Source organism: Telmatherina bonti (genome assembly GCF_933228915.1).
Source record: "Telmatherina bonti genome assembly, chromosome: 17".
Lineage (NCBI taxonomy): Eukaryota > Metazoa > Chordata > Actinopteri > Atheriniformes > Telmatherinidae > Telmatherina > Telmatherina bonti.
Window position 1 is genome coordinate 16,653,368 of NC_136615.1, and position 6,851 is coordinate 16,660,218.

Genomic DNA, 6,851 nt, shown 5'->3' on the forward strand with positions numbered 1-6,851 from the left:
AACATGCATCTTACCATTATCTGAAAAGGAAGATCCTGCAGGCTGAGAAGAAAGAAAAGCTCTCCCAACCTGGCTCACTGTCACAGCAGAAAATAATCTGCTTGCATGATGGATTAAAGAAAAAACAGAAACACAATATGATCTTCCAGCACCACTAGGTTGTAACCTTTTTCCTCTCTTCCCATCAGCCAAGCTTCTTCTATCACAATCGCTCCCTTGGTCTCCCACTGACCATCCCTCTTCTGGCTCTCCATCTAGTGTGATAAACACTAAAAAGAGCACAAGATTCTTCAAAGGGTGGAGTGTCCTTGCATTAAAGACCCATTTCACTACAGCGCATGCCAATGGCAGACCGTCTCCATCTGACTGTGACAACACAACAAGGAGTGCATCTCCCCCGGTGTCACTGCAGTCAAACGCTGCTCTGCAGTGGAGAGCGACAGTGCACGGATCGTGCCTCTGGAAACCGTCAATCCACACAATTGGTGGGGAGGGGGAGGGGGAAATTTGGGGTGGCGGGTGAAAAGAGGGGGGAGGGGGCTGAGGTTAACATGTGTGTCTGTGGGAGTGTGTCTATTGTGAGGCAACATTTTTGTCTCTTCTTAGGAGGAAGTGAATAGAGACGGCAGGTTCAGATGCTGTCTTTCTAAACACACAAATCTGTAAACATTCTTTGCATCCTCAAGCAATGAATCAGACTTTCATCTCTGCAAACACTGAGCAAATCCAAAAATGGACGAGCGACAAGCTGGTTCAGAGAAAACTGACATCCCAGTTAATTGTATGCTCAACACCTTCCTAATGCAAAACCATCACCTTTAAAAAAAATTAGTATTGACTAATTAAGCAGGACAAAGAAACACTTCCAGTCAGCTGTGTGAGACCACAGCAACAGAATGTACTGTATGCACACTCACCCTCTCATCACTCCATTCCCTTCCGGCTCCCTGCTCTCAGTAACACATCGCTGGGAACCCTTTCAAAACATCAAGTAAGCTGTCAGCGGCACTGCAGCAACAGATCAGCGAGTTTCCTGCACCCTCAGCAGTATCAATCATAGCTGTGGGTTCTAAACCTTAGGGATGTTCACTAATTTCCTGGACAGTTTTTATTAGTGATTGTTGTCACCCTTTCCTAGCATGAAAAACACTCTTGTTTCTTTTACAACACCTGCTTTTGGTCAATGGAAATAGCAGCCAAACCCTTCTTCTGGGTGTGGGGTGTTCTTTACTTTTATTGTTCTGCTAAACAAAGAAAAACATGGAAATAAGCTAAACATCCGGACTATCTTCATGCATGTTGATCGGAAAGCACCACTCAGTCATGAAGTAATTTTGCTGAGCCAACTCTGGAATGCAGCAATGTATTATGCATGGCCAGTAAAACACACAGACACACACTATCTGCTACTAACAGGGAGTCACATGCTAGTTTTGTTGCCAGTTTTTACATTATTCTACCATAAGACTGCTGGGGTACCATGCTAGGGTGTGGCAATGGAGGTCTGCGCCTTTCATATTGAGGTGGGGGTTGTCCCAGATGTGCATGTCATTAAACCAGCAGAGCACACCTCCTGATCGGTACAGCAGATACCGCCCAGAACCTCTAATGTTTGCAATGCTTCTGGGAAACAAAGCAATGAAGTTGATGCTAGATCAAAATCTTCTACTTGTTTTTTTTTTTTTTTTTTTTACATCTTAAAGATGCACATAGATGTAAATGTGGATTATCTTTCATCTTTTATCATGAGATATCATTTTAGTAAGTATGGAATTAATACAGGCAGAAAATCTGAGGGGTAATGAGTAGGTGGGAGCAACAGGGTGTGAACGACAGCACCTTTTTACAGTGACTTCCACAGCAGGAGGTAAAGAGTTACCTCTCAGATTATTAGCAAGTATTTCCAGCCCTTTCTGTAAGAGGGGATGGGAAATTACCATAAAAATAAAAAGCCTCTGGCACCAATGAATTTTGGTCACCATCAAATCTATTAAGGGGTTCACATGAAAGTCTCTAACTACAGGCAAGCAAGGAGTCTTTGATGTTGGTGAATATTGCATTTGGATGTGAACCCAAACACAGTATGTGCTCTCAATGCAAGTTCCGTATAAGCAACACTGGATACGCTCCAATAAGAATCAATTTCAATGCTCCAGCTTTTAACAAGGGTGAAATCTGACAAACAGCCAGAGCTTGGTTTGAAACCAAACTAGGCATGCAAGTAAATAACCACTCAAGATCCAAAGCAAATGTCTTTTCTGCACAAAGTTCAAGTTTATAACAAAACTCTCTTTCAGTCTTGCATTTCCTGAACGAATTCCCATTTCCAATCCATTTTAAACTGATTCATTTCTTGAAAAGAAAACATTCCAGAGATGGGTTTGCATGCCTATATGTTGTCGTTATTAAGAGGACTCTTTGTAATTCAGTTTACCACATGTGAATCCTGTGTTTCCAATTAAAGAAACAACAAAAACACACATTACTGTAAATCAATCTGTCCACTAACAAAATTAAAATTAAATACAGGAGTGTTTAAACAGAACAATTAGCTTTGGCAAGTTTTTATGTACAGTTTTCAAACCGTAAAAAGCCGCTAAAAGTGCAAAAATATCAGTTTAACAAAAAAGGGGGTCCCGTTTATATCCTGGAAAACGTACAGTTGAGAGTTATTATCATTTGCAGCTCTCAGTGTTTATGCGAGTCATTTACATGCAAAGAAATTCCAAATACGACCAGGCTCAGCAACAACCTTGCAGCACAAACACAACCTGAGGGAAAATTGAGAGTGACAGACAGAAATGTCTGAACTTCTCAACGGCATGCAGCCAGTGGTTTAATGATTTGTCTACTGCTGGTGAATGATCACACAGCAATATCCTGCTCAGGCTAGCTCTCCAGGCCCCCACTGGAGTCTGGCTGACACAATTCTGGCTAGCTTGGGTGCCCGCCAGCCCATCAGATTGACAAGATCCGGGTGACTGCCCCCATGCCTGATTTGACCCAGCCAAGGACCTGTGGAATCAAGATCGATGAGGCAGAAGAATTACTTATTGAGCCCGCAAGGGAAGGGATGTCACAGCCTATGCAGTCTAGTGAAATGCTGAGCGAAGAGGAAGGACAAGCAGGACGGTTAATGTCACTAACGATGCAGTGGAAAACAGATTTAGAAAGCACAACTGGTGTATTTAGAGGAAAAAACTAAATAGCTTGCATGTTAAAAATTCCACAGCGCTTACGCAATGTAAACTAAACCTATAATGAGAGGGGATGTTTCTTTAACTCTTAAAATGAGGTGCATTTAGTCAAGCATTTCCAGAGTTGTGAAATATACAAAACAACAACTACTGCATGGGAAGCAAAATGCACGTTACAGCACCAAACTGAAGATGATGGAGGACAGCAAACAACAAACAATATAAAAGTCCTTTAATGTCAGCTAGGTAAAAATTAAATGCAATTTTTAAAGCCATTTTAGAAAAACAGACATCTTGTGCAAATTGAGTAGTCCTGATTTAGTTGTCTGGCATCCATCTATTAAGGTAAATGTGATGAGGAGCAAACTGAACATGATCTTGATTGTGAGAGCACCTTATGAAGAGCCTGCATTTTACCTCAAGATTATAGATGTCGATGGAAAAAGTAAAGGTTAATGACTTGTAGAGCAAAAACAACCAGGATTTCAGTCAGGTAAGTGTTGGGGTCAAACAGAAAGCAGCTCAATAACTTCTTATTATTCACATCGACTTCACATGCAGGCAGGTGAAAGTTTAGCTCCAGCTGCACTGCAGGTCCTCCAAAGCCTGACAACAGTGCATCTTGGTGTTTTGTTCTGACAGCTTTTTGTTGCGTTTCCTGGTAGAAACTGCTATTTTAATCGGTCGACATTTTATTTTTTATTTTTTTTAGCTATTGCATTATACGTGCAAAGGATAGGAAGCGCTGAATGCATATGGGTAGTATAGTGACTTTTTAAAAAAGGTGCAAAGCCAGTTTTACTTTTTAAAACAAAGGGGAAAAGATGCGGGAGCTTGAAGGCAGGCAATAAAAACATACAAAAGAAGTTATCTGTGCTGTCTTATTTTCTCTACACGTAGACTTCAAGAAAAACTATGGGAAAGTAATGTGGATGAAACTTAATTAAAAGGAAGAAAGAAAAAAAAAAGTTTCAGTGAGTTTCTTCCTATTGTGTCTCCGTGGGGGTTTGGATTACTGTGCAACAAGTGCAGCTGAGCTTAAAGTCCGCGACAGCGCGCATGAATACGGCAACTTAACAGTTTCTAACAGAAAACTACCCGGTGTAACTTATAAAGCAAGCCGAAGCTAGCTAAACCTTTGGAAATGATAAAAGCCACGCGTACTTACAGTGAGAAGTCTTTCTCTTCCCTTCAGGCTCGTGCGAAGTCGAGTTGCGGCGGCAGCAGCGTGACAAAGTTTGGTTTGTTGCTGTCTCTCAGCGCAGCATGGCGACGGCTCAGGCTCGAGCTACAGATTCAAACATCTCCGGGCTGTGATATCAACAAGCGGGGGGGAGGTGGCGGTGGGCCGAGAGGGAGGTGGAGGACGTAGGCTACCCACACACACTCACACACACACACACATCTTTCTACGAGCTCGCAGGCAGATTCAACCTGCACTATTCATATTCTTTTCTTTTTATGTAGCATTAACCTTACTTGGTAGCCGCCTGTTTCTACATAGTGTTTCACCAACATAAATAGAAGGATGCTGCTGTAAATTCTCCAAACAAATGAACTAAATGAACACACTGCATTGAGTCATTTTATTCCTCTTGCCTCTGAATGCACCTGGACATTGTACAGTGCCTATATTAATTGTTTTGGTACAGATTGATGAAATGTCTGGTCATGTATTCATTTTTATTGCAGTAGCTGGTTTATATATATATATATATATATATATATATATATATATATATATATATATATATATATATATATATATATTGTGACTTATTGTGACTCACAATAAGGTCCCAGCTGCTTGTTAAATTGATGAGTCACCAGCAAAGGTATTCTTAAAAAAATTACAGCTTAATGTATTACATATTTTATTTGATTACATTTATATGTAATTGATTTGTGATCTGTATCTCTTCTTCACTCTGTTGTTTTAAAGCCTTCTCTGCACTTCCTTGTAGTGTGTGGGTGGAAAGGACGTGACTTCATTGTCCTCTGTAGACGCTAAAGCAACAATCCTGGTGAAAAATCGAACCCTTAAACTCTCTGTTTGGGGCCTTTGTAGGTGGGGCCAGTGGGTTTAAAGGGTCACTGTTTGGGGTCAAAGGTTACACAACATTTTCCTAAAGGAGAAGTTAGTCAAAAACACAGTGGAGGAAATACAGAGTGACCCTTGTCTCATTGTGCAGGGCAGAGGGGGAGGAGGAAAAAGGGTTTTCCATGGCACTGCAAGGGCAATACAATGCCATCTTTGAGGAAAACACACATTTCTTCAGGCAGTGGATAGAACGACATCATAGTCTACCTCTGTGGCTGCTTTGTTGGTTCCCTCAGTTACAGATGTTGATACGTTTACCTGTCTAGCTGAGCTGGGATAACTTTTTAATGCACATAACTTAAGCATGGTCTTGAATATGCCAATACTCCCAGGCATAATCGGTCACACTACAAATTGTTTATTTTCACGTTAGCCCCTGATGATTTGAGAGATTAAACATGAAGGCCAGCTGCAGCTAAAAGGGAATGGCAAGTGCTGCCGGAAATAAATACGAAAAGCAGCTGGGTTTATCTTCACTCACTCTGTGACATGTGCTGCTAAGAGAAAACAGGTGACCCAAGAATGTGTGCTGAAACGCCAACAAAATACTGGAACTCAAATGATTTGCTGCATCTCAGACAGATCTTCATTTTTAAAGATACATTTTAAGCTCCAAATCTTCTTGTCTTTACAGGTCTTTTTTTTTTTTTATCTTGTCTGACTGTTTTTTTGGTTTTTTTTTTGCCTTTCTTTAGTAGACACACAAACTATTTTGTAGAGTTACAGTTTTATGAATCTGTAGAAGTTCAAAATGAGTGGTAAACAGACAGAGATAGACAGACACTAAACACAGAGACTCATTTTAATGCTGCTTTAGAAATGAGTATCGGATGAATCCACAATCCGAACGGGGCAGGAAGTGTCAGCAATACTCACGCACAATAGGTGGGGAAAGTAATATGGTAAGGTGTATATTTCCAGTGTAAGTACATGATCTTCATGCCTGCACGCTTCAGACACACCATTTGGATATATTTAGAGTCCCTAGCGGGTGTATCCATGCTACAAGGCAGACCACAATTATTCACAACACTGCGAAGGCTGAAACTGGTCTGGGATCAGTCCAGAGGAGCCTGTAAATGTTGTGACTGGTGTAGAACAGGTAAACGCCTTAAGAGTCAGAGGTCAAACCCTAATGGTTCACTTATGGTAAAGATACAGGTATTAAAATGGAAAGTTTAATATATAAAATGCAGTGTAATATAAAAACTGGAAATTTAAAGTAATATTATACAATTAATTCTAAAGCTGGTAAATATTGATGACATTTGCGCCTTTGAAGACACAACTATGTAATTTGCTCAGAATAGAATAAAGAAGCAAAAATCCTTTTGCATGATGTTTTTATTCTTTTTTTCATGTATGTGGTGAGACTGCTGTGAAATCCCCACTGCACAAACTCTAGATGTTTTTGCAAAAAATATCAATGTGTATCAGAATGCTAAACAAAACCATATTTCTTTGAAGATCCCTTCTTACTTTCTTTCTTAAGTTAGCAGGGCGAAGCACAATGAATCGCACAAGTTTCATACTTAGCGAACATTTTTCCCAAA

The 6,851-nt window shown here is 40.5% G+C and overlaps 1 protein-coding gene across 4 annotated transcripts in view; it reads right to left on the reverse strand.

Annotated features, from left to right (window-relative positions):
- LOC306768471 (semaphorin-4D-like) overlaps positions 1 to 4,504 on the reverse strand; it is a gene marked incomplete at its 5' end in the record, with an annotated part of 38,630 nt that extends 34,126 nt beyond the window's left edge. Inside the window, one exon of one of the 4 annotated variants that reach the window (XM_079256844.1) lies at positions 4,366 to 4,504. Of the gene's footprint in view, positions 1 to 14; positions 81 to 4,365 lie in introns of those variants that run through there. The other 3 variants (XM_079256845.1, XM_079256847.1, XM_079256848.1) reach the window with 3 other exon arrangements.
- Between the last annotated feature and the right edge of the window lie 2,347 nt (positions 4,505 to 6,851).